Below are 26762 nucleotides of genomic sequence, written 5' to 3'. Positions count from 1 at the left end.
TTTGAAACAGTTCTTATAAGATTAAATAGAATTTCTGCGCTACTGAAAGTACGAACAAGACTGACAATAAAATGAATTTCCTGTATATTATTCAGAGGAAAAAGATTTTGTTGATGGTTTTTTTTTTAATTTTCTCCTCCTTTTGATGCAGATGTAGATCTGTATCATTAATGGCAGAGTTAACATTTAATTGTTAACATTTTTAAAAGGCCTGGCAAATGACTAGGCGGATTGAAAGTGACCAGTGAGACCCAAACACCCACATTAATAAATCTGCAGTCAAATCCATCTCCTGCCATGATGCTTGCTGAAAGTCAGTCTTCATAGCAACCAGCATTCCCACTCACAGATGTACAGTGTGCTCTGAATCTACACAGGTGGTACAAGGCTGGTGTTCTGAAATAACCACAACAGTGACCTCGGTCAATTTTACTCCTGTCAAACAGCCATCTGAGACGATCTTTCCTTTTGAAGGAAATTAAACCAAGCAACGCAGGGCTCTTTGAGGTCAATAGATTCCGGTGAAGCAACACATCGCTGAAAGGCAATGTAAAAGCAAGTGTAGAATTCTGTTTCTCAGCTGTTGAAGTTAACCAATAATTATACTTAATGGATCCACACAAGCTCTTTTATAACACTGAAAGTATTAAGATTGATTATTTGAAAGAATTTCTGGCACAGTTAAAATAAAGTCCTAAAATCATCATCTCGTAATCGTTCCTAAAACATGTGTGCATACCAAGGTTACAGACGCATAATGAATAGCCCTTAGGCACATCCAGGATACAAGATGGTTCCCTCCTGATCCTCTACAAAATCTGTCATGCCTCCATGAAAGCTGAACTTTGACTGGACTGCTACCAAACTCAGTCCAATCACAACTTGGCTTGGGAATGTGGAAAAGAGCGATATAAATGATTTAGCAAAGAAAACGAGGCTGAACAGAAACAAAGGAGCCATAGAGGGCAGTCATCAAGGTTAAAATGGATAAAAGGATCAGAAAGAAAGAGTTACAGCAAAGAAAGCTGCTAACAGATTATATGCATCCCATAATCTAGAAAATAAATACATTTATTGAAGGCAATCGATTAAATGTACATTTATTGTGTAAAGGGAAAGTTCCAAATGGCTCCAAATTCAATTGCAGTTTCATTGAATTTACATGATAACTGCACCCTCTCCATCTAATATACATACATAAGAAATATGAAACCCGGGATGTAGCTACTTTAAAAATGATACAACTAGACCAAAGCACAATGGGACATTGCTATTCTACCCAAGTGTTGTCACGGAAGCAGATTCAGTTATCACACAAAAGTGCTCAGATTGCAAATGGAAGCAAAAGCAATATCTTGAAAGAGTTGTCAGTTCCAAGTTAATTATAGCCACGTTCATAGAAGCTAATTGTTTCAATTTCCACACAAGAGTATTCAACATGCAAATTTAACTCAGTTTGTCTTTCAATAGACAATAGACAATAGGTGCAGTAGGCCATTCGGCCCTTCGAGCCAGCACCGCCATTCAATGTGATCATGGCTGATCATCCTCAATCAGTACCCCGTTCCTGCCTTCTCCCCATATCCCCTGACTCCACTATCTTTAAGAGCCCTATTTAGCTCTCTCTTGAAAGTATCCAGAAAACCCGCCTCCACCGCCCTCTGAGGCAGAGAATTCCAGACTCACAACTCTCCACAGATGCCGCCTAACCTACTGAGTGTGTCTAACATTTCCGTTTTATTGCACAGTACTTGACTACCTGCCAAGAATTGCTGCCTTGCTACGCCCCATGCTCGCAGTCACCTTGTCCAGATGCCAACAGCTTGCACCTAACAGCACTACATGGAAGGCAAAAGAGTATCATGGTGTGCAACCGCAACTTGGAATACCCCTGAAAAGCAGCAGCCGTAAAGATGAGCAGGAAGCCAGAGGATTGGGAAACTTTTAAAGAACAGCAGAATGTAACTAAAAAGGCAATATGGGGAGAAAAGATACAGGAACGATACAGAGAAGAACGATACAGAGAAGATTAGCATGGCCCCTGCGCAAGGATGACACGCAAATTCGTGAAGCGTTCCATATTTTTTAATGCATTTCGTTGTCTCTGTACTGTACACTGACAATGACAATTAAAATTGAATCTGAATCTGAAAAGATGAAGTACGAAGGTAAGCTAGCCAAGAATATAAAGGAGAATAGTAAAAGCTATCTTTAGGTATGTGAAAAGGAAAAAGATTAGTTAAGACAAATGAGGGTCCCTTGAAGACAGAAACAGGTGAATTTATTATGGGGAATAAGGAAATGGCAGACGAGTTGATCAGGTACTTTGGTTCTGTCTTCACTAAGGAGGACACAAACAATCTCCCAGATGTACTAGGGGACAGAGGATCTAGAGTGACGAAGAAACTGAAAGAAATTCACATTAGTCAATAAATGGTGTTGGGTAGACTGATGGGACTGAAGGCTGATCGTGGACGCATTCGTGATCATTTTCCAATGTTCCATAGATACTGTGGATTGGGGGGTAGCTAATGTTATCCCACTAGGATGAGAGGGGATCTTATAGAAACATATAGAATTATTAAGGGATTGGACACTCTAGATGCAGGAAACGTGTTCCCGATGTTGGGGGAGTCCAGAACCAGGGGCTACAGTTTAAGAATAAGGGGTAGGCCATTTAGAACTGAGATGAGGGAAAACCTTTTCACCCAGAGAGTTGTGAATTTGTGGAATTCTCTGCCTCAGACGGCAATGGGGGCCGATTCACTGAATGAATTCAAAAGAGAGTAGGTTAGAGCTCTTAGGGCTGGCGGAATCAACGAATATGGGGAGGAGGCAGGAACGGGGTACTGATTATGGATGATCTGCCATGATCACATTGAATGGCGGTGCGGGCTCAAGGGACCGAATGGCCATCTCCTGCACCTATTTTCTATGTATCTATGACTGGGAGCAGAATTGATCTGGTCGAGCCTGGCCCCTACTCATCCCTGATGACCCGGAATCGGAAAGGAGGATAAAGAGATGGCGGTGGCCGCTGCACAAAGACCCTGTAAGTAGAACCAGGAAGGTCTTAGCTTCGTTGGTCGGCTACAGGGGGCCTTAACAACCCCCCCCCCCCCCCCCCCCCCAAAGGAAACAAGGGCTGAAGAATGCCATGGAAGGAGAAGGACAACAATTTGCGGGTGGATCGGAATGGAGGCGATGGCTGCAACGGACCTTTCACAGTTAACAGCAAGTTTTTCACTGCACCTCGGTACACATGATAATAAAGAAGCTATTGAACCATAGCTTTTAAATGCTTCTGCTTCCATGTTTAAAAAAATATTAACATTGAATTAAATAATTTGTGATCTCATGTCATTTTTAAATGTTAATTTACCTCACAACACAAAATTAAAACATCAAAATATAATATTTTTTAACTTCCCCTTCGTGTCCTAAATCCATTGCACTTCAATTCCCATTAAAACCAATTCAATCTTGGTCCTATGCCAAGACGGATCTGAAGCAGATCTCAAGAGGGACTTCCACAGGACAATGCACGAAAGACCCAGCAAGGCTCCACTCCATCTCAACTCCAAATTGACCAAAGTGACATTTCGACAAACACATTTCACAATAATGCTCAAAATTCCTGAACCTGTCTTGGTTTCAACAGCTTCATGTTGAGTCCATTACATTAAATGGGGAGAGCAAAAGACTTCCACAGATATGTAAACTTCAATTGAAAGATTTAATTAAATGCTGTAGAATTGTCAAATGTAAATGAAATATGAAGAGAGCCAAATGGCCTGTACATAATGGCATGCATGTTCTGTACATAAACTTCAATTAAAAAACAAGATGCTGTTGGGATCCACTTTCACCACATGTGCATGGACACGGTGAAACTATGACGGCAATCAAGGTGTGTTGGAAAGAACTGCAGTTGCTAGTATACACAGATGATAGACGCAAAATGCTGGAGTAACTCAGCGGGTCAAGCAGCGACTCTGAAGAAATGAAATAGGTGACGTTTCATGTCGAGACTCTGAATTAATAATTGTGTTGCTTTATTCCATGTCAAGGTTAGCAAGAGCAATAAACGTAACTGATCACATTGCAATGTATACAACTTACTTCATGTATTGACTAAAGAAACATATTATAATAACACAACTTATTTTACTGAATTAGGTGACTTCACAATATTACCCTAGTATTTATAACTTCTTAAACCTACTTCAATTGAGATTCTAACAGCTTATTCATTCTATAAAGAACAACTGACCTCTCTCTGTTTTTGCTATCCTCTTTCCAGCCACCGCAAGAGATTGGGTGTTGATTCCTGGCCCCTATCTTTGGACCTAACTTGAGGTGACATGCAACAAGGATGATGTTTTATCCTCCCATGAATGTTTGATGGAACCCTCTGTGAAGAGCCATCTATCCCTTGCAGTAGCCCTTACTGAATTTTAATATCTTGCCTTAATAAAAAATACCAAAGAGTTCCTGAGCAAATCAACTATATTTTCAACATTTTATATTTAAAAGTTTTTTTTCCCAAATATATACTGTACAAACAACATTTAAATGAATCAGGAGCAGGAGTAAGTAAGACATTGGGCCCTGCAAACTGGCCCTGCCATTTAACAGGTGCCTGGCCACTCTGACTGTAATCTCAACTCTGCAATCCTATTTATCCATGGGAACGTTTCACCCCTTTGCATATCAAGAACATAACCACATCTATATAATTAAAAGTCTCATCTTGACCGCTACCATATATCGCTATGATTTTTGGCTATCTTACTCACAGTCCTCCTCTGCTGAGCGGGCCCCGAGGACTTTTCCCATCGATGAAAAAAAGAAAAAGTTATGAGTGTTTAAAAAAGCTTGAGATCCTCCCACCTGTCAAACACCGCGATTAAGGTAACGCCCCTTCCGGGGGGGTGGGCAGGGCTATAAAACCCCGGATGCCTGGATGCGACTCACAAGATCGCGAGGGAGAGGCCACGACTCTCATTCTAAGCTGTGAATCAACTGAACTGTGAGTCTGCTCTGTACTTGCAATAAATCATTTGTTAGCCCTTAATGACAATGCCATGAGTTGTTTGGCCTGCTGCCCTGCCTGTGCTTGAAACTGCATTGCTTTATTAGGTCTGACTGTGTTTGGAAGGAATAAATGCTTTATTAGGTCCGACTGTATTTGGTTCAAAAGTCCCGCTCATTTCGTGCACGCTGACTGCGTAATTTCCACTGAGTGCAGAGGTCGCGCTGATTGCGTAATTTCCGGTAAGTGCAGAGGTCACGCTGACTGCGGAAGTGCCACTGACTGCGGAAGCCCCTAAGTGGAGAGGACGTGCTGAGCCGTGTGAGTATTCAAGAAAGTTTACTGCCATATATATGGTGTGTCAGTCAGTGGGTTTGTGAGTGTGTGAGTGAGTGTCTGTGTTTGTATGTGTGTGTGTGTGTGTGTGCTTGTGTGCGTCTGTGTATATATATGTGTGTGTGTGTGTCTGTCTGTGTGTGTGTGTGTGTGTGTGTGTGTGTGAGTATCCGTCTGTGTGCGCGTGCGTGTATGTGAGTTTGTGTGTGTGTGTGTGTGTGTGTGTGTGTGTGTGTGTGTGTGTGTGTGTGTGTGTGTGTGTGTGTGTGTGTGTGTGTGTGTGTGTGTGTGTGTGTGTGTGTGTGTGTGTGTGTGTGTGGTGTTGCGTTAGGGGACCAGTCTTCCCGTGTGAAGCTGGGACCCAACGGGTCCCATTTAGTCTAGTCAGACTTTAAAATATTCAAAGACTCTACTTTATCAGCCCTTGAGGAAGAAATTCCAATGGTTCATGAACTTCAACAGAAAAAAAGTGTCACGTTGTCTGTCTTAAATGAGCAATCCTTGTGATCCCTGGTTCTAGATTCTCCCGCATGAGCAAACATCCTTGCCAAATCCACAATCAAGACCACCCAAGTTCTTAAATGTTTAATGCTGTTCCTGCTCACTTTCTAAACTCTAGCAGATATAAACCCTAGCCTGTATAACCTCTTGATACCCAATGACTCATCCATTCCAGCTGAGCAGAATAAACTTCCTTTTAACAATTTCCATTAAATTATCATTCTTCCTCAAATTTAAAAGACTAATCACAGTCTCCTTTGGAGGCGTGGGTTGGAAGTCAAACCCTTAAAGTGGCATTATAGGTGGAAAAAGACAAAGGCGGCAGCTTTTGGCATGGCCTACATCAATAGGGGCATTGAACATTGAAGTAGGGATGTTATGCATAAAGATTATTGTGTTCAGTTCAGTTTTGATCACCCTGCTGTACAAAAGATGCCATTAAGCTGAAAAGAGTGCAGAAAAGATTTACAAAGATGTTGCCAGGTCTAGGGCTAAGTTATCGAGAAGTTGGGTAGGCTTGGATTTCAATCCTTGAAGCGTAGGAGACTGAGGCATATAAAATCATGATGGACACAGATAGGGTGAATTCCCTTGAGTTGCGGAATCAAGGATCAGAGGCCAAACATTGAAGGTGAGAGGGGAAAGATTTTATAGGAAACTGCAGAAAGTTTTTTTACACGACAGGTTGTACATAAATGGAACGAGCTGTCAGAGGAAATGATTGAGGCAGGTCTTAAAAAAAAAACATAAAACATTTGGGCAGATACATAGATAAAGGTTCAGAGGGATCCAAGTCAAATGTTTCTATCAGGTCTCCCCTCAGCCCACGACATCCAGAGAAAACAGTCTGAGTTTGTCCAAACTCTCCTTATAGCTAATGATCCCGAATCCAGACAGCTTTCTGATAAATCTCTTCTGCGCCCTCTCCAAAGCCTCCACATCCTTTCTGTTACAAGCGAAGAGAACTGCATACAATAGTCCAAACATACCCTTAGCCTATTTTCTATAAAGCTGCAACATGACCTCCCGACTCTAGTTCTCAAGGTCCTACCAACGAAGGAAAGCATCACATGTCTTTTTACCACTCTATTTACTTGTCTTGTCACTTTCAGGGAACTATGGACTTGGATTCCAAGATTCCTCAGTGGATCAATGCTATTAAGGATCTTTCCGTTAACTGGAAACTTTCCCCTAACATTCGATCTTGACATGGAAATGATTTTCCCTTACATTCAACCTCCCACATTGCACCACCTCACACGTACTCATCAAACTCCAATTGTCATTACTCGACTCATTTCTGTAGCTGATCTATATCATGTCTGAAAGCCTTCCTCACTGTCCAAAACTCAACTAATTTTGGTGTTGGATGCAAACTTATTAACCAAGCCATCTACAGTTACATCCAAGTCATTATAGATGTCTGTCAAGACATGACCTGCCATGGACAAAGCTATGCTGACTGGCCCTAACAGCTTCCCTACAAGTGACGTGACGGTCATTCTGTTGAAAAACAGGAATATCTCACACAGGGTAGGACAAAATGGGATGAAATGTGGCAGTTCAATGCAAATTATGCTCTTCAATCTGTGTTGTGCATTACTAATTGCAGGGCTATGGGACCTGCCCAGTTAACCAGTCTATACCAGAGAGAAAAGAGAAAGTAGAAAATTAAACTGAAATTAAAGACAGATGACTGGCAGAATGGCCAATTCTGATACAGACAGAAAGAAAGTGCATCTTCAAAGCCTAGATGACAAAATCTTTTCATACTCAAAATTGTGAATACCACTTAAAAAACCTCAGATTTATTTAGTACTCTCCCTTTTGCAATGCATTTCACAACCAATTATGAATCTTTTGTGGGGCGTCATCACTGTTGTGGAAGAGTTGGAGGTAAGAGTATTAGTTTTGATCCAAGACTGATGCTAAAATTAGTTGTTACCTTCGGTTCGTGCCAGCACCAAAATGTCTTTGACTTTGATTAAGTGAATCTGCCCGATTAAGGGATTAAGATATATTTGGAAAGCTGGATTTGATATAGTAGCCATATTAAAGTCTGAGGTGAGGATGGATTCCTCCATAGTTTACAATCACTGCCAGGAACACCCATCCCAGTCAGTAATCTTTCACATGTATTTCCTGAAGCCTAATCTACAGTTTCATCGCATGTCGGCTCCACTTTTCAAAAGCTATATTTGCTCATTTTCCTCCACAGCACCCACAATCATTACCCTATGGAATTCCTTTGTATAAAATGCAACTCTAGCCCACTGCACTGGGCCCTGCACTCCATGCTTCCCATGAAGCAGTGATTCATTGTAGCTCAACAAATTTATTACAACTGTCTTATCAATGTAATTTTAACATTTTTCCAAGGACTTGTTTTACATTAACTTATCGTTAACTGACATGATTGGATGATACAAAGTGTGAGCCTGATGTCTATCTGTATATTTTCCAATTTTTACATACCATCCAATTTCAAATACATTTCAGATACATTTCTGGTGCCTTTTTAAATTAATGTAATTAAAGTTTAGCTGCCACATAATTGGACAGATTAGCCGTAAAGCTGCAAAATAAAACTTCTATGCAGAGTCAGAATAAGGTCACTATGAATAAACAAATGTATATTCTTACCACAAAGTCACAGCAACGTTACACATTAAAAATGATTCAAATGTAATATTTTACTAAGATTTTACTACATAAGGTGACCACTGAAGCAGTAATGATGGTGAACATCAATAGTAAAATATAGTATTTGAATACAAAATAAACAAATAGTTTACCAAAAGTTTGAGATTTTTTTAATGCAAATTGCAGCACTGAAGCTCTGGGTTTTTTTTTCTTGTTTTTAAAATAAACGCAAAACATCAATAGTCAAAATACTATCCTCCTTGTCCAGCACACCAATGACTCTGTTGTGCCCACCAATCAGTGAAAGCCTTGATGTCAAGAATATATCAGGTCAACTATTTTTATGCTGCTCAATCATTTGTTACAATCTCAACAACTCTTATTACCTCACTTCCCACACAAATATACAGATACCAATCAGGCACCATGCCCACTGCCTGAACTTTGAATTGGAAAGTCCCAACCCCTTCCATGCAGTGCGTTTATAGCAAGCAACCATGAAATTGCGTAGGCCTGACTTACGAGTATTTCAATATTATAACAAGGAACTGCAGTTGTTAGGTTAGACCATATAAAATCATGGGGTAACTCAGCGGGTCAGGTAGCATCTCTGAAAAACATGGACAAGTGACGCTTCGGGTCAAGATGCTCCTTCAGACTGATTGCAGGGAAGCGGGAAAGAAACCTGGAAAAGAGGAGAGGCAGGACACAGCATGACTAGTAATTGATGAACACAGACGGGGGGGGGGGTTTGATAGGCAGATTTTTGGACAAAGATCAGGGATGAAAAGACAGGTGTAAGCCCGAAAAGGATTAAGAGTTGTGAATTGTGAGTAATTGGAAGTTTTGCAGGTGGAGGGGGAAGGGGAGGAGAGGTGTGCAAGGCCAGCCAGTATTCAGGGGAGAGGAGTGGGTTGGGGAAGGGGGAATGAAAAGGGTGGGGGAAGAAAAAGGAGGGGAAGGGCTGTTTGTGGGTTAGTTACCTAAAAGCGTAGAATTAAAAATGTTCATAATTGTTCATATAATTATGTTCAAAAATGTTCATACCGTTGGGTTGAAAACTACCCAAGCAGAATATGAGGTGCTGTCCCTCCAGATTGTACAAGTTACTCCCAAGGAATGACGAGTCATCTGGCAATAATAAAAGCATCTCACATGCAGCGATTTAGAGATGGATGCATAGTATACTGACTAATAACAAAATGGGAGAGGAATTTAATAATTTAATTAACTGCTACTTCCCAAGTATTAAAGCCCTGTCCCACGGTGCGAATTCATTCCAGTGGTCTCCCGAGTTTAAAATAAATCAAAGTCGTGGTAAGCACGGAGAATGAACGTAGCAGGTACGTCAGAGCTCGGGGACGTCTCTTACCGGCTCGTACCGCTTACGGCAGGTACTCGGGAAGACTCACTAATGGCAGGTAAGCACGAGAAGACTCGTGAAGGTTTTTCAACACGTTGAAAAATGTCCACGAGAGCCCCAAGTACTGACGAGTGGCCATTACCGTAAATCTCCGAGTTCAAATCGGGGCAAACTCAGGAGAACTCTTGCAATGAACTCGCACCGTGGGACAGGGCTATTACACAGTTTTGGGGGGTTTTTGCACAATTATTCACATTGCTCCTGTCCTTTAGGATTTATCTATACGTCCATTTATTAACCTATGGTGGCGATGATAGAACATCCAATTCAGGCAATGGAAAAATCTCAATGAACTGTGGCAGCACAGTGGCGCAGCAGTAGAGTTGCTGTCTTACAGCTCTGCAGCACCGGAGACCCAGGTTCGATCCTGACTACGGGTGCTGTCCGTACGGAGTTTGTACCTTCTTCCTGTGACCACATGGGTTTTCTTTGAGATTTTCAGTTTCCTCCCGCACTCCAAAGACATTCAGGTATGCACGTAATTTGGCTTGGTATAAGTGTAAATTGTCCCTCATGTATGTAGTGTTAATAAGCGGGGAGTGTTAATGTGCAGGGATCTGTCGGTGCGGACTCGGTGGGCCGAAGGGCCTGATTCCACGCTGTATCTCTAAACTAAACAAAAACTTAAACTGAGGTGGTACTTGCCTCCATAAGAGCCTCGCTTCTATTTTTCAATCACAAATCATAGTGTTTTTAGGAAATTATATTAAGTACTGAAACAACAAAAAGTGGCAATGATAAGTCATGGACGAAGTTTGCCTGCCAATGTAACAGTGATCTTAAAATGTTGCAAAGTGCAGTGATATATTTTTAATATTCCATTAGTAGATTATCCTTTTGTATATATTGTAATATAGGATTTCAAATACATAATCCCATTTATGCTGAATATCATAGTCAGATGTTCTTATAAACGCAATATACCTTCGTAAATCTAAAAACTTCAGGCTGCATATTTCCACAAGCAGTAACTTTAACATTGAAGTAATCTTCTAGTTCCATCCACCAACCAACATACACGAGCTTCCGAATTCTGTATGTCTTCATTCAGAATTTGGTACAATGAATTCCATGAATTGGATCCAAACTTTGCCACCACTAAATCAGATTGCCCAGTCCGAGGGGAAAAAGTTCTATTTTTTAAAGGTGTCCCTGCAAGTTGACCCCTGCCTATCCAAACATGGGAAGATGTAGGCATCTAGCCTGTCCAGTCAAACTGCAAGATCTTTGATCCCCTTCTCCTAAATTCTAGAGAGTAAAAACCAAGTCTATCCAGTTCTTCATAAGACATACTACAGGGAAAGTCTGTGAACCGTCCCACTAAAAATTTTCCTAAATACTACAGGTAAATGTATCCTTAAATACTTAGGGCAGTGCGGTGGTGCAATAGTAGAGTTACTGCCTGACAAAGCAAGAGCTCCAGGTCCCGGGGTTAATCCTGACTATGGGTGCTTGTCTGTTCGGAATTTATATGTTCTCCCTGTGACCTGTGCGGGTTTTCTCCGAGATCTTTGGTTTCCTCCAAAGACGCATAGGTTTACAGGTTAATTGGTTTGGTATGAATGTAAATTGTTCTTAGTGTTTGTAGATAGTGTTAATGTGCGGGGATCGCTGGTCGGTGCAGATTCGATGGGCCGAAGGGCCTGTTTCCAGACTGTATCTCTAAACTAAACTAAATTACACTATTATCGAACTGCAGCTATCTAAGGATATATAAAAAATATATAAAAACCATATACCATCTTTTTTGACCAATGCTGTTATGTTTTGGACCCCATCAATAGTGTAGATACTCAAAAAAAGGATGCCCTACTTGTCTAATCATGCACACAGAATGTTAGATATATTACTGTTAAAGAAAATAATTGCAGACCCCTAGTTATTTTTTTTAAGTCAGCTGCTATGAGCTTCGTGCAAATGTTATTCGGTGGATCACTATGCCTTGCAGTGCTCATAATGCCTTTAGGTGGTATCATGTGAGGCACTACACAAGTTACACGCAAAGGTCTAGCAGCGCACATCCTAGTTTTATTTCAGGTGCTCGATTTCATAGTTAAGCCAGGATTTTATTATCAATTTGTACGCAGTTCAATCGTCTTAAACTGCCAGGCATGCAAACGGACAATGGCATTGGGATGTCTGGAGTCATGTACTAGCTTGACCAGGTAGAAAGCAGATTCCAACCTGCAAGAAAGTTATTAAACTAAAAGGATTTTAATGATAATCCAGAAATTTACCAACACAAAGGCTGCTTTAAACTGGCTTGAAACATAGAAACTGACAATAGGTGCAGGAGTAGGCCATTCGGCCCTTCAAGCCAGCACCGCCATTCAATATGATCATGGCTGATCATCCAAAATCAGTACCCCGTTCCTGCTTTCTCCCCATATCCCTTGAATCCGTTAGCCTGAAGAGCTCAATCTAAGTCGTGATTTAAACCATGTGATTTAATATGTACAACTGAAAAAGGATAACAATGAGGAATTAGTCCACTTTAATGTATAAAATGACCATAGTATTTCCACACCTTGTGGACAACAGAGAGCAGCCATGTATTGCTTGGTGAAGTGGACAACAAGAATATTAGAAAGCTTATTGGAAAACTATTCCCAGATAATACATTGGAATAGCTGACAAATAACCATATCAAAAGCAGCAGTTGGTGTGAAATAATACAATTTCAGGAAAACCAAGTATGAATTTAATACCTCACAACATAGAGACGCAAGGGACTGTAGGTGCTGATTTACAAAAAAAAAAGACACAGAGTGCTGGAGTAACTCAGCGGGTTAGGCAGCATCTCTGGAGAACATGGAAGGGTGACATTTCGGGTTGTGATTATCAGCAATCTGAAGAAGGGTCCTGACCCGAACCTTCACCTTCTCCAGAGATTCTACCTGATCCAGCATTTATATCTCACAACATGATCTATTTCACAATGGATACAATAAATCTATTCAAAGTAAAAATGAGTATACAATATATATGCTATCAGGCTTATCATCAATAATATGTAAATAATATTTTTGACACTTGGCAAAGATGTACAAAACCAGTATAAATGTCCTCATTATAATTGCTTAATCAATTATCTATGATAGGATAACAACTCAATTACCACTGTACTTTCAAATCTTGATTCATTTCAAATGTTTTAAATAACTTCACAAATCAACATTATGAGTTTTTTAATAGAACAGTCAGTTATGAAACAAAGCTGAAGGCAGGCATAGATAATTGCATTGCACTGTTCATTTGACTGCAAATTTTCAAAGCTGTTCTTCAGCATCACTGTCTTCTCTACATAAATATGTCTGAATGGATTTTCTTTCTCCTAAAAGAGACATTATTTTATTTTTAATTAAGTGATATTTTATCTCACCTTCCCACAGGAACTAGCAGACAAATAATGAAAATATTATAGTAGATACTTTAAAAAAAAATGCAAACCAAAGTAGATCAGCAACTGTGATGCACTCTTACAGCACTGTACATTCTTCAGCCAGAATCTATCACATAGATAATCTGGAAACCATTACCTCTCCTGTAATACAGGAGTCACAAAGATATATGGCTATGAAATGCATTCTTAAAAAAATCCAAGAAATGAATTCAAAGCATCCGTTTTGATGAGCGGACTGAGCCAGAAATTTGTCTTGAAGAGACGGATGTGTTTAAACACGTCGTCTGCCAATGACTTCATTGGAACTAGGAACAGTTTATATTTTACTCAATATGCCAGATCGTTGTCCATTCACTTATATCTCTTTGTAGCCTCCTCATGTCCTCTTAATAACTTACTTTCTTACCTATCTTTATGTCATCAGCAAATTTTTGCAACCACACTTTGGTGCCATTATCCAAGTCATGTCTAAGTAAAGTTGAGGCCCCAGCACAAATCCCTGTCGCACAGCGATTACTGCATCTTGTCAAAAGAAAAAGACCCATTCATCGCTACTCTCTGTATATGTGAGCCTTTTATTTCCCTCCAAAGCTTTTGATGCAGCACCCCATCAGATGTATCACTTCTTAGGTAAGGAGACCAAAACTGCACACAACACGCCATCTCATCATTGTTCTCTTCAATTGTAATTGTAGCATGGTATCCTTGTTTCGGTATTTCAATCCTATTGCTATGAAGACCAAAATACCATTTGTTTTTGTAACTTAATGCCGCACCTGCATGTTTGCTTTAAGTGACTATTGTACCAGAGTGCTCACGTCCCTATGCAGGACAGGGATGATGGAGTCGGTGATGACAACGGCCGCGATGCACGAGGAGCTAGGTCGGTAGAAGAGGAAACTGGGGTCTGGCCTACCATGCCCTCAAGGTCGGTTGCTGGAAGCACCCCCGGGCTACAAAGGTGGTCAGAAGAGGAGAGGGACGTCACATCCAAGGAAGGCGATGGCTGGAGGCTCACAGCAGCCTGCGGCTTGCCTGGATCGGGCCCCGCTCATAAGAACTAGAGCACGGACGGGACTTTGAAAATGGCGGCAAAACATGGCGCCTCTTGCATACGGACTCAGTAGACTATTTCTGTACACTTTCTTCATTGAGGATGTGCTTAGGAATGGCAATACTTTACTGGACTTTATGTAAGAAAATCATTTCACTGTGCGTTTGCATGTGATGATAAACGCACCATTGAACTATCAACACTTCCAACCTAATGCCATTGAAATAACATGACAAATATGAGTATAGAAGTTGGGAGGTCATGTTGCAGTTGCATACGACATTGGTGTTTAGAACCGTATTTAGAACATTGTGTTCAGTGCTAGGCACCATGCTACAGGAAAGATGTCGTTAAGCTGGAAAGGGTACAGGGAAGGTATTACGAAGAGATTGCCAGGACCAGAAGGTCTGAGCTATAGGGAGAGGTTGGGTAAGCTGGGACTCTATTCCTTGGAGCGCAGGAGAATGAGGGGTGATCTTAAAGAGCAGTATAAAATCATGAGAGAAGTAGATCGCGTAGATGCACAGAGTCTCTTGCCCAGAGTAGGTGAATCGAGGACCAAAGGATGTAGGTTTCAGGTGAAGGCGAAAAGATTTAACAGGAAACTTTTCACAAAAAAGGGTGGTGGGTGTATGGAACAAGCTGCCAGAGGAGGTAGTTGAGGCAGGGACATCTCAGCATTTAAGAAACAGTTAGACAGGTGCATGGATAGGACATATTTGGAGGGATATGGACCAAACGCGGGCAGGTGGGACTAGTGCAGCTGGGGCAAGTTGGGCTGAAGGGACTGTCTCCAAACTGTATCACTACGACTCTCTATATGTTTTACCAACTGAAGTAGATAATTTAGAATCAGTGCAAATGTAATCAGATCGATTGCACTTACTCCTGGATTGTAGACGTTGACATGTAAAGAGTTACCATGTATAACTGTCCTTATACATGGGACTCAAGAAGGTGAGAATAAGATATACAAGATCTTATGGGTCAGATGTTGCAAGAATATTTTCTCTATCCAGAACAATTAGAAATTGGGAGTGTTATCAAAAGATACAAGATTGGACATTTCAGGCTCCGATGAGAATACATTTCTTTACACAAAATCTGCAAATCTTTCGATCTCCACCTCTGGCTGTGCAATCACTGGATATGTTCATGGCTGGGATAAATATGCAGCAGAAGTGGAGAAAGTGGCAATTAGATGAGAAAGTGAAATGAGGCCACAAGATCAGCCATGAACATATTGAATGAGGGAGGTAGCACAAGAGGCCCCTGCTGCTTTTACTGATGTTCCTGTACATAGGATTACCTTCCATTACAATATTTAAGATCCTGAACATTTAAGGTTGTCAACGAAAATGCTGATGTGGGATTGTTGTGCCAACAGATGATCACTTATATTTTTGTGCCCAGCCTCACTAAAATGATTAAAAACAGAAACAAACCAATGACTTCGAAACAGTTTTTTTTTTTTGTTCGCAGCTGGACCACAAATACAGAGATGTTCTCCTAACCTGTTGTTTAGGGTAATTCTTAAACAGAACCATCTGGCAAAGATGCCTGACAATGGTACTCCCTCTGGAATATTGTGAAGTTTTATCCTCCAGTTGAGGTTTTAAAAAGATGGTTTTTAGACTGACAGTCTCTTGTGGTAACAGCCCCTGCCTGAAGAACCAATTTTCTAACAGTCAATTTCGGAAGGCATTATCATCACAAAGATGTGATTTCAGTAAGTCTAATATCCCTGGTTTAACTAACACAAGCTGGAAATCATTTTCCAAAAGTAAAAATCTTGCACTTCATTTCAAAGTATAGTACTATTCTTTGAATATTCTTAATGTTCTGAGTATCCTTTGAACAGCACTCGGTTGTACAATTTCTCATGTTTTATGCACATATTTTGTCATTTTCATTGCTGTATAAAACAACGAGTATTTGTTTTGTTTTTACTTTCACTGCTTTATAAAACAAATTCCAAAAGCAAGGAATTCCTCTGCTGCCCAGTCAGTATCTTCTATGAACCTTTAGTAGGTGACCCCACTGTAATGAGGTGATACAGTGATAACATCTCACCGTAATGGTGTCAAACACTTGGTCTTGCTGCTCGCTATGTATGCTTTATTCAATATTTACTCAAATTTAATTATGCTAACCAACCAGAAACATGGAGGTCTCAGTGTCATCTGCAGAATTTTACCTTCTTTAAAACTACTTAACAACTCTAAAACCATTAAAACCAATCTGATATTTCCCAGTGCAACACAGCCAGTACTCTGGGTAATATGCAAGTATGTTGATGTGTTACAGATGTATGCTCATGCAGGATACAAACATTAATGCATTCCACCAGAATTTCTTTAAATAGATATCATCGGTTTTCTAGCTACTGAGAATACAAGCAGTTTCCAATGTAAAGGGCTGAATCAAGCTACCTGCAGCTGGCAGTGCAAAACAAGACCATCAGTATTCAGTCACTTGCATATAAGTACCTCACAGACTAAAGTAGACCTGTCACATATCTAAGACAAGCTAAATGATGGGTGTCTGTGCAAATATGCTATCACTCTCTCTGCAGTCAGCAACTCAGCCGAAGCATACTGGAATCCTTCAGCATTACCCTAGGGAATAAATCTCTGCGATCATATATCAAACCAGACCGAGTGTAGTATCAGAATCCCTATCAACTGAATGAGGATCCCAGATTTAAAGATTTGGTAAAGGCAAGCTCTACAATTCACTCTTGTCTATTGTGCTTTATTTTAGTGTTTTTGATTATTTGTGTTTTAATACGTTTGGATTAAATGTTGTATGGGCCACGTTTTATTTTAAATAATATCGAAAGCAACTTTAATAGTTTTCAAAATGTCTCTGTGAAATTCGAAATCTCCAGACAAAACTCTCCTGCCCATTCTTCATGGTGCTGCCACATTCCCCCAACTTGGGCATCATCTGCAGCTTGGGACCTTTTGACACAACAGCACTCCTCTAATTAACAACCCAAATATAATTGTTCCACTACTGACACTACTATTCCACAACTGACAGCCAGTCCCCCAACACCCATAGAACCAAGTTTCATAATTCGCTTGCTAAACCTCTCAATGATAGAAGTATAGAGAGTTGTAAGAGGCATAGATGGAGTAGTCAGAATCTTCTTCGCTGCACGAAAATGTCCAAAGACAAGAGTGTGTAGCGTTAAGGTGAGAGGAGCGTAGTTTAAAAGAGATGTGCAAGGCTATTTTTTTATTTACTCAGAGAGTGGCGGGTGCTTGGAATGCACTGTCAGGAACGGTGGTGGAGGCAAATACGATTTAGTTTATTTTTAGCATCATCTTCGGTACAGACATTATGGGCCGAACGTCCTGTTCCTGTGTGGTACTGTTCTGTGTTCTATCTCCTTCCGCCTGTGAGACATGCTACCTCTTTGACCAAGGTAATGGTAATATCTCCTTTTATAACTGGGCGTGGAGTTTTTGGATAAAGTTTCAGTGAAGCGCCTAACAACATTTTTCTAGCCTGAAGCTATACAACCTTGTTCTTCTTTTGCCTACAAATTTAATGTCACTGAAGAAATATTACCAAACCTTACTCAAACTCTTGACATCAAAGCAGAGGATTGACATCCCAGGACTTTAAAGGGCCTGTCCCACTTTCACAACCTAATTCACGACCTCTGCCGAATTTGCCCTTGACTCATACTCGCAGCATGGTCGTCGCAAGGTCGTAGGTAGGTCGTAGGTAGGTCGTAGCAGGTCGTGATGCTAGTCGTAGGTACTCGTGGCATCAAGTAGGTAGGGGTTTTTTTTCAACATGATGAAAAATGTCCATGAGTAAAAAAGGTTGTGAATTAGGTCGTGAAAGTGGGACAGGTTCTTAACATAATGAAAACGTGTATAGATACATTATAGATACATTTAACAGCTGGTCACTAGATTTTAAACATCCCTTCACTGAAAGAAAATTATTCCAAAGTTTCCAACTGAATTGTACCCAGACCGGCTGAAGCACCACGCTGACAAACAGCTACACTTTCCATGCATTTGGTTGTTCCTGGTATTTTGCCAGGCAGATTCAGTTTTACACTTGCATGAAAAAAATGCAGCATAAATTAGGCACCTAGGCCCTACCAAATGTCAACTCAACAATCTAATTCCTGATTGTTGCCCTGTATGTTAACTCCCATCTACTCACATCTATCAATTTTGCTTTATTTCCATTTTGACTGTGAAAGCCCAGAAAATCTGGACTTTCTCCAATTTGTATTATCAACCTAATAACTGATATATCCCTCAACTTATATTTTATCCTGCTCTCTGCCTTGTGTAAAATACAATCAGGGAGCACACAGCAGCAGTTCACAAATCCAACATGGACCAGGAGAAGCATTACTTATCCTACCTATTGGTCATAGTGTCATACAGAAAGGAAACAGGCCCTTGGCCCAACTCATCTATACCAACTAAGATATCCCATCTATGATAGTCCCACTTACCCATGTTTTGCCCATATCCCTCAAAACCATTCCTATCCATATACCTGGCCAAATGTCATTTACATTATGTTATTGTACCTGCCGCAACTAATTCCTTGGGTAGCTCATTCCATAAACTCACCACCCACTGTGAAAAAAGTTGCCCCTCAGGTTTCTATTAAATCTTTCTCCACTCAAGTTCACCCTATGCCCTCAGGTTCTCGATTCCCATAACCTGGGATAAATACACTGAGCATTCACCCTATCTATACCCCTGATGATTTTATACACCTCTTTAGATCACCCCTCAGCCCCCTGCACTCTAAGGAATAAAGTCCTCGCCACCCCTACAGCTCAGGCCCTCAGTTCCTGGCAGCATCCACATAAATGTTCTCTACATCCTTTCCAGCTTAATTCCATCTTCTACCACAGTTTCTACCAAAACTTCTTCTTCTTCTTGCGTATGGCGTGCACAGCCTAAAGTTGTCGGACAACTTGTTCTATTTGATCTTATTTGATTGTGCACGCCGGGTTGATTGCATTTGTCGAAACAGGGCAGACCACGTGAAGGTTGCAATCTCCCACCCCCTACCAAAACTGAACATAATACTCTCAGTGTGGCCACCCCAATGTCTTGTACAACTGTAACATAACATCCTAGCTCCTATACTAATTTCCCTTACTGATGCAGCCAACGAGCTGAAAGTCTTCCTCATCACCTTATCTAGATATGATATCACTTTCAAAGAACTATGTACTTGTACTCCTAAATCCCTCTGTTGTACCACACCCCCAGGGTCCTAGCTTTCATTGTTAAAGTCCTACTCTGGTGTGACTTTCCAAAATGCGGCATGTCACTCTACCTGCTGCACCACCCAGCTGATCTATTCCACAATATGCAACAAAAGACAACATTTCCAGAAGCAGTTGTCAGCAATCCCTTACAAGATTTCCTGCTTGGCTGTCAACTGTTGTGAAATATTCACAAAAGCCCGTCTGTTTCAGTCAGCAGCCTTTGATGTCTACGCAGAAACCTTTATTAAATTGGGATGAAGTTCAGTATAGCTATGGAACAACTGCCCGCCAGCATGGATGCCTTGGCACTCATCGTACATAACCATGGCAAAATTAAACCCCAAGTTGAGTTTCTGTAAGTACGGGAAAAAGCAGGAGCGGGCTACTGATTTTAAATGTATGCAAAAATGCTGGAGAAACTCAGCAGGTGCAGCAGCATCTATGGAGCGAAAGAAATAGGCAGCGTTTCGGGCCGAAACGTTGCCTATTTCCTTCGCTCCATAGATGCTGCTGCACCCGCTGAGTTTCTCCAGCATTTTTGTGTACCTTCGATTTTCCAGTATCTGCAGTTCCTTCTTAAATACTGATTTTAAATGATCAGCCATGATCATATTGAATGGCGGTGCTGGCTCGAAGGGCCGAATGGCCTATTCCTGCGCCTATTTTTCTATGTTTCTATGTCACTCCCAAGTAAGTATTCCTTTTTGTATTATTAATGTTATCCCTCAAAACTCTGGTAATGATTGAACACAGACCTTCAAGGATTTAAAATTCACATATTTGTTTTGTGGATATGACACAAATGGACATTTTTCAACGTTGTCAAATGTGAAGCTGTATCATTAGAGCTTCTCTCAAGATTTTTATGGTAACTGTAACATAAGTTTTCAACACAACATCTGAGATGCTGTCAAAGTACATTATCTTTGCTGAAGATGCCAAATGCTGGAGTAACTCAGCAGGACAGACAGCACCTCCGGAGAGAAGGAATGGATGACGTTTCGGGTCGAGACCCTTCTTCGGACTGCAATGTTTCTGGATATCAAATGAAATGAACCAAGATGACTAACTAGCCACTGTTTAGGACAGGGGTGGGGAACCTTTTCATGTTGGAATCTAATAAGCTGTAATCTAATAAGGCCGCATCCAAGAAACCTCAATTAGTTATACTTCAAAATGTACATTATTTTGTAAAAATCGAACAGCTGTGTACTAACAAAGAAAATGAAAACATTTTGTTAATTCCAAAGTTAACTAACCTTTTAATTACTTTGTTGTGACTGCTTTTTGTGGGAAAGCATTTGAATATTTGGTTGCAACCTGGAGGTACACAGTTTCAGCTGATCTTCTAGATTGGTATCTGTCATTAGTGACCTTGAAGGCGTCTTGATTTGGGTTGGGTAGAAGAATGTAGATTCGCAACAATAAGTGGTTGAAAAGCAAGAAAGCATTTTTCCTGCATGTTGCCGAAGTCGTGGGTATTCTATTGCATTTTTCAATCGGATCAATCGTCAAATAAGGACTTTAAATTGTCATCTTCTGAGAGCTCAATCAATTCCATCTGTAGCTCTTTGGGAGCCTTGGAGACATCAACTAGGTGGTAGAAATGCTCATTTCAGTGTGATGTCACTATTCTCAAAGTCAGTGAAGCTTTCATTGTATTCTTTAATTAAAAATTCTATAACAGCTGCGTATTCTTCAAATGATTTGCATGAATCCTCCTGCTCATCAATGACCTTCGCTAACTGGGGAAAATGTCCATCCGAAATTTCATTTTGAAGATGAAGAGTTTTGAAAAAAGATCGCTTTTTTTGAAATACGTGGATTTTTTTGCCACATATCATATATAGACTTATGTTACCTTGCAAAGAAACATTTAAGTCATTTTGCTTTGACATGATATCACACAGAAATGCAGTATTTCTATAGAAATCTTCTTTCAATAATTCACATTGCTGATTCTGTTCCTCATGAAATTTAACTATCTATTCTCACAAAGATAAAAATGTTGCTAACACCTGTCCATGCGACAGCCAATGCATTTTGCAATGATACGGCAAATCCACACTGAATGCCTCACTGTCCAACTTTAGCATATTACGAAACTGACGATGCCGTGTTGCATTTGCACGAACATAGTAAACAATACTTATAACTTGTTGCAAAGTGTCACTTAAAATAGTAGATTTAGCACAGAGATTTTGCTGATGTAAGATACAATCAAAATAAATTAGAGCATTTGCATCTGATAATACCTTTTTTATCTATACAATAAACCCTTCACGTTTTCCTGTCATGGGAGGTGCACTCACATACACTCACTAAATTAACCAAATCCAGTCCAACGTCACAACATTTATCTTGAAAGTTGTTGAAGGAGTCTATTCCTCGTGTTCTACCCGTAAGAGTGCCCAAAGCGAGTAACTTCGTAGCAAAGAAAATCTTCTGTTATGGCCCAAATGAAGTATAAAACCTGTGCCGTGTCAGTAGTATCAGTTGATTCATCCAAAGAGATTGAATAATATATATTTTCCTTTTGGAGTATTGCGTGAAGTTGTTCTGTTACGTTGAGGGGGAAAGGGGCTGTCCCACTTGGGCGACCTAGCCCGCAAGTTCTGGCGAGTTTGCCCTCCACTCATACTCACAGCATGGTCGAAACAAGGTCATAGGAGGTCTCTGTAACTTCCTTCATGCCCGAGAGTAGTCCCCGTGTACTCGAGGCCTCAGTTAGGTCGCAGCGTATTTTTTAACATGTTGAAAAATGCCCGCGAGTAAAAAAAGGTCGCCCTGGAAAAAATCTATACTTTTTTTACTCCTAGGTTTAGTCGTATTAGGTCATAGTAGGTCGGCTTGTTAGTCGTAGGTAATCGAGGTTAGTCGAAGGTAGTCATAGATAGCCTTCATCATAGTCGAAGGGAGGTCGAAGGGAGGTCAAAGGAGATCGAAGGAAGTCGGCTTCACTCTCCACTATTCGGTGTCCAATTTTCCCGAAGTTAGTCGTAGCTAGTCGAAGCGAGTCTCGAAAGAGGTCTTCTACATAGTCGAAGGAGGTCTTTAACATGACATTTTTTCAAACTCTCCTAAACTCTTCTAAGTCTAAGCATCCTACAACATCAACAATGCATTCTTTTACGATTTCTACATCGCTAAATGGCTTCCCTTTTTTCCCCAGTATATAAGCTACTAATAATTCAGTAGCATTATTTCCGAGTCTTACAGCTGTTTGAAATAACTGCCTTTGCCATTGCTTTTCATCTTTTAATTTCTGCAATGCAACCTTTCGCACCGCATTCTTGCGCCAGCGAACTCTCCCCGACATTTTCCTTCTCGTCAACCAGCCTCAGGCGGTGGTGGCGCCAGTCAGGCAGGGCGGTTAACGTACATTCTAGACTCACATAAGAACTAAATCCTGAGCATAACAGGTGTTAAAATAACCTTCATGACTGATTAATGTATTAATTGTGGCCGTCAGTCGGGGAGGATTATTTCATTGAATCTTCTTTTACTCTTTGGTATATTAAATACGTTCATTTTAAGATTAAATTAAATATAATAAAAGACTAACAAAAACATATTAATAAAAATAAAAGGATTAGTTCGACAAAATTTGGATTCATTCAAAAGGCCGCACTATGGCTAGAAGGCTGCAGGTTCCCCACCCCTGGTTTAGGACCTCATCATAAGGCCAAAATGAATGATACAATCAGTGCTTCTGGTTGAAGATAGTTACAAGTCCTTTAGCCCTGTCATGTGTACTTAGATGCTGGGTTTGGCATAGTGAAGATGGGAATGCTCAACGGACATCCTTCTGAAGAAGGGTTTCGGCCCCAACGTCACCTATTTCCTTCGCTCCATAGATGCTGCTGCACCCGTTGAGTTTCTCCAGCATTTTTGTGTACCCCCTATTCTGTTAATTGCTTTAACACAGGGCTGATTGTGGCAGTACTGCCAAAGCTTTAATCTGATCCAGTGAAAATCATTTAACTCAATCAGCATCTCCCACCGCATTCCTCACCCTGCTCCATTCCCCTCTTCCATACGCTCATCTCCCATCCATCCCAGAGTGCTACATTTACTTTTCTCTCTACCCCCCCCCCCCCCCCCCCCCCCCCCCCTACTTTCCCCTCCAACCCCTTCCAGTCACATCCCTACCTCCAGCTTTACATTTCACTACTTTTTTTTCCTGGCACACTCGTCTCCTCTTCCCGTCTAGCCTTTGCCGCTTACTCCTCCCATCTGCCAATTAACCCCCAACTGCCCCACTTATATCCACCATTTACTTTGTCCCACCCCCACCTCTCTTTTCCAGCTTTCTCTCCCCTACTTCAATCGGTCTGAAGATGCGACCTGACGTGAAATGGTATTTTCCCATTCCCTCCAGAGATGCTGCCTGGCCCATTGAGTTCCTCCAGCACGGTTTTCTGCTCTAGATTTCAGCATCTGCTGTGTCTTGTGTCTGCAACCTATTGCTCTGGTTATATACCAAGGCTTGTGGTTTTGTGTTTCAGCCTCACCATTTATTCTTATTTCCAGGTGGAACTACCTCTGAATTGTTTTTCTACAATTGTTAATCGTGACAGATTTTCATATCGTTTCAATTATTCCTCCTTTAGTCACTATGATTGAAGACAGGGGTTCAGGTGATAATCGAAAAGCACTCACAAACTTTCCACGAGACATTCAATGCCGTCCAAAGATACATCTTTCAAACACAGTCTCTTAATTAATAGTTTCTTTATTGTAGTAGTAAAAACAGTAAGATAGTCACCCAACTTCTTCTTGTTTAAGTACATTTTGAACTTACTCGTAGTCAAACTCGTGCATGGTTGAAAGCTGTAACCTCTCCCCCATGCTTCTTCAAAGTAAACTAACTACCAGGGCGTCTGCGCAAGAATCCCAGCCACAAACACACCTCAGACTACGTATAAATCCCACCCACATAATTACAGGCAGAAAAAATTTAAAGGTAACTGGTTATAGTTATAACTTACTGAGTTAATGGCTACTACATTGTTGACTTGAGATGACCCCTAGGGTTGATGGTGAACGTGGGGCAAAAAACATGTCAGCCCATGAATTTACAGCAGAATACAATTCTTATACATTTTGTCTGCTCCACTGCGAAGTCTCCTTAAGATATGCCTACTTTGAAAAAGTTCACCTCGTCTCTCCAATGAGAGTTCTGCAACATCCTCTCTCACTGCACTCCCTTTATCTCCATGCTCTCCAGTGCATATCTTTCATTCATTTGTTCTATATCTCTCTATATCGTCATCTATATCTCTCGTTTCCCTTTCCCCTGACTCTCAGTCTGAAGAAGGGTCTCAACCCGAAACATCACCTATTTCTTTTCTCCAGAGATGCTGCCTGGCCCACTGAGTTACTCCAGCTTTTTGTGTCTGTCTACAACTCTGCAGACAGACACAAGGACTGTGCAGGAGCCATCCATACCAATGTTGCCATGAATACTTCATCTGCAACTGGTAGATTCGCAAGGAGGAGATCAAGTAAGTTCTTCCCTCAGCATTAGTTCACTTGAGTCCCAAAATAGACGCATTCTGATACTATATCTCTCTCAACATCTGACAAGTTTGATCTGAGGTTGCATGACCAAGCCAGTCTAGATCATGAACATTTGAAGTCCCAAACCCACATCAGACTGTGACTTTGATACACCCAGCACTTTCTTGAAGCTGTGTTAATTTGCACACTTATCCTATGGATTTTAAGAACTGAAAATCAGTACATATTTGATAAAAGCTGTATTTACGTTTTGCAATGACAATTTACCTAATTTTAAATAAAATCACGATGAATATAAATTGGATAATTAGAAGTTTCGTTAGCAGAAAACATTAATATTTTTACACATCATGCCAAAAATTGTAGCTGTATAAATTCACAATGCGCATGAAAATATGATTTTTTTTTAAATGCTAAAATCACGAAGCAATAAACAATAAATGTCAACATAATATTATTATTTCATTGGCCTTTCCGAAGCACATTATCTTTTAAAAAATTCTTTGTGTTTTAAATATATAAACCACATATAGGCATGTAATATTACTTTTGGAATTGAATACAAGTTGGAGGAAAAGTTAAACATCCTAGCTATATGTAATAATAGCAAACAGATGGCAAAGTACTGCTTCAAGTTAAACACACAGGAAGTTTGCCAGGAAGATTTAATCTACTCTTATGTATTAACCCTCTAAATACAAGCATGTTTTCGAGTTATGACAGATCGTAACCCTAGATGAACATATTCATAAAAATAATTCTCCCTGATGAAATGTGCCTTGTTTTAAGAGTAGCGGCATAGAACTGAATATGACCTTTCAGTATAATATTGATTTGACCCCACAAATATTGCCCCCTTATGCTTTAATCTCTACCATGGACAAGATCAGCTATATAGAAACATAGAAATTAGGTGCAGGAGTAGGCCATTCGGCCCTTCGAGCCTGCACCGCCATTCAATATGATCATGGCTGATCATCCAACTCAGTATCCCGTACCTGCCTTCTCTCCATACCCTCTGATCCCCTTAGCCACAAGGGCCACATCTAACTCCCTCTTAAATATAGCCAATGAACTGGCCTCGACTACCCTCTGCGGCAGAGAGTTCCAGAGATTCACCACTCTCTGTGTGAAAAAAGTTCTTCTCATCTCGGTTTTAAAGGATTTCCCCCTTATCCTTAAGCTGTGACCCCTTGTCCTGGACTTCCCCAACATCGGGACCAATCTTCCTGCATCTAGCCTGTCCAACCCCTTAAGAATTTTGAAAGTTTCTATAAGATCCCCTCTCAATTTCCTAAATTCTAGAGAGTATAAACCAAGTCTATCCAGTCTTTCTTCATAAGACAGTCCTGACATCCCAGGAATCAGTCTGGTGAACCTTCTCTGCACTCCCTCTATGGCAATAATGTCCTTCCTCAGATTTGGAGGCCAAAACTGTACGCAATACTCCAGGTGTGGTCTCACCAAGACCCTGTACAACTGCAGTAGAACCTCCCTGCTCCCATACTCAAATCCTTTTGCTATGAAAGCTAACATACAATTCGCTTTCTTCACTGCCTGCTGCACCTGCATGCCTAC

At 40.7% G+C, this 26762-nt stretch overlaps 1 protein-coding gene and 1 pseudogene across 3 annotated transcripts in view; one reads left to right on the top strand and one right to left on the bottom strand.

Moving 5' to 3' along the window:
* The window catches only part of lmf1 (lipase maturation factor 1), a 460297-nt gene that overhangs the window by 369029 nt on the left and 64506 nt on the right, over positions 1-26762 (bottom strand). The gene's annotated exons all lie outside the window — the stretch shown is intronic.
* On the top strand, positions 2011-2086 carry LOC129707133 (U6 spliceosomal RNA; annotated as a pseudogene).

Source organism: Leucoraja erinacea, chromosome 20 (assembly GCF_028641065.1).
Source record: "Leucoraja erinacea ecotype New England chromosome 20, Leri_hhj_1, whole genome shotgun sequence".
In the NCBI taxonomy this organism is placed as follows: Eukaryota; Metazoa; Chordata; class Chondrichthyes; order Rajiformes; family Rajidae; genus Leucoraja; species Leucoraja erinaceus.
Note: the sequence above shows the minus strand (reverse complement) of the source record. Positions and strands in the feature narration are given on the sequence as shown.